The 2,248-nt window shown below is 39.1% G+C and overlaps 1 long non-coding RNA gene across 1 annotated transcript; it reads right to left on the bottom strand.

Moving 5' to 3' along the window:
- Positions 1–553: 553 nt before the first annotated feature.
- LOC142108039 (uncharacterized) lies at positions 554–2,005 on the bottom strand. The gene is made up of 3 exons (XR_012680078.1): positions 1,921–2,005; positions 1,237–1,284; positions 554–708 (listed from the first exon to the last, which is right to left on the bottom strand). It is a non-coding gene; the product is annotated as an uncharacterized LOC142108039 (long non-coding RNA).
- Positions 2,006–2,248: the final 243 nt, after the last annotated feature.

Raw genomic sequence — 2,248 nt, 5'->3', positions numbered from 1 at the left:
CAGGTTTCTATGTGGGTTGCTGGGTGGCTTGTGACCTCAGATGGCTGTTTAAGAAAAATAAGAAAAATCTAAAGTAAAATAGCTATACTGATAACAATAGATGGATGTATTTGTTTAACGTTATAAGAATCTTTTGAGTTCCCATCAAAGGTTGAGGAATGGCGAGTCATCGTTGAAGAATTTAAAAGAATGTGGAATTTCACAAAGTGTGGTGGGGCCACAGGGTGGCATAATATCAGCATTATGCCACCTACTAAGACAGGTTCCTATTTATACAATTACAAGGGATTCTTCAGTATTATCCTGATGGCCATAGTGGATGCTAAATATGAATATACCTTGGTGGTCATTGGAAAAAAATGGCAAAGTGGCATTGGAACAGACGCCCTTCCATGACAAGCTTAAAAATAATGGACTTAATTTGCCCATACGTACCCAAACTAATTTAGGACTTAATTTTATATTTGTGACTGATGAAGTGTTTGAACTCCAAGTAAATATTTTAAAACCTTACCCCCAAAAACCAGTCACACCAGAAAGTAGGGTAGTGAATTACAGATTATCAAGAGCTGTAGTGGAGAATGCTTTTAATATGTGACATAATGTTAGTAACTTACCGAATGAGCATCACTTTTACTTCCAGCGCCAGCGCCAGGATGACCGTCTTTCCTATGGAATACATTTTTTCCTCTATTTTTGCTTGTAGAGCTGTTTAGGAAAGAAAGAGGATTCTGGATGAGAGAAGCAGGTAATAAGCTGGTACAGGTGTATGGAGAAAATACATATGAGAGAATGTAACATTATGGAGACAACTCGTATGTGTAATATTTGGATGTGTGTTAGGATAAAGGTGATTACACACACTGTGATACTGTGATACTGCAGCAGATATAGGGCCATTGCTGGATAATGCAACATTGGTGGCGTCAAAACAGCTGAGTGTCCCGATTATCATCCTGTTATAATGAATATGATAATTTTCAGGCATGGGTGTGTGTGTGTGTGTGTGTGTGTGTATGTGTGATAATCTAAAATGTGTCAATGGCACTGGAAGTGAGGGATGAAAGACTCTTGTTCAATCCACTGAATTATTGACATTATGTCTCTCTGTGTTTAAGACGCCCCATTAACTATGACGTCCTTGGTGACTACTTAGGTTCACCTAACAGAAGCACTAAATCTGGGCCTGAGAGTATGACAGATTGGGAATCTTTGCTTTGGCAGATGTAGACTTACCAATGTCCTGCATCAGACGGTTTTGGTAATGGGCCGGTGTTATATAAGCTGCAAATAAAAATACATTGAATGTAAACATTATGCAGCAGATGTATTGTCCAGCATTGCGTTAGTGAACTAAAATCATACTTGCCAACGGGAGAGGGGCGTGACTGGAGGGCGGGAGGGGGCGGGGCGAGGCCAATCGCGTCATTTTGGCCCTGTCTTTCTCTCTTCTCTCTCTCTCTTCTCTCTCTTCTCTCTCTCTCTCTCTCTTCTCTCTCTCTCCTCTCTCTTCCCTCTCTCTCTCTTCTCTCTCTCTCTCTTCTCTCTCTCTCTCTTCTCTCTCTCTTCTCTCTCTCTCTCTCTCTCTCCTCTCTCTCTCTCTCCTCTCTCTCTCTCTCCTCTCTCTCTCTCTCTCCTCTCTCTCTCTCTCTCTCCTCTCTCCTCTCTCTCTCCTCTATCTCTCTCTCTCTTTATATAGCGTCACTAATTCCGCAGCGCTGTACAAAGAACACACTCACATCAGTCCCTGCCCCATTGGAGCTTTAAGTCTAAGTTCCATACCACACACACAGTATAAATATGTTTGTATGCATATGTGTGTATATATATATATATATATATATATATATATATATATATATATATATATACACACTATATGACAGATTGGGAAATCAACTTGGACAAATATAGACTTACCCTCGCTTCGCAGGACAATGGAATCTGCAAATAACAATATACCGAATTTAAACACAAACCATGATAGTACAACACACATAAAAACATCTTATACATACTTATACATACTGTTTTTTTTAACTTAAATGAATTAATTAGCAACATGAAAAAAACATGTTTTCTCTATTTTATTATTAAACATAATTTAAATAGTACTTCATGTTTTTAACACATGAGTGTTTTTTATTCTGGTAACGCCATTCTGTAATGGCATTACTGGAATAGAGGTCATGGTGGTAACATCGCGATAAATCGGCGGCCCCATACATGAGGGAGTCTTTGGCACCAG

Source organism: Mixophyes fleayi, chromosome 11 (genome assembly GCF_038048845.1).
Source record: "Mixophyes fleayi isolate aMixFle1 chromosome 11, aMixFle1.hap1, whole genome shotgun sequence".
Lineage (NCBI taxonomy): Eukaryota > Metazoa > Chordata > Amphibia > Anura > Limnodynastidae > Mixophyes > Mixophyes fleayi.
This window is presented reverse-complemented; position numbering and strand designations above follow the sequence as displayed.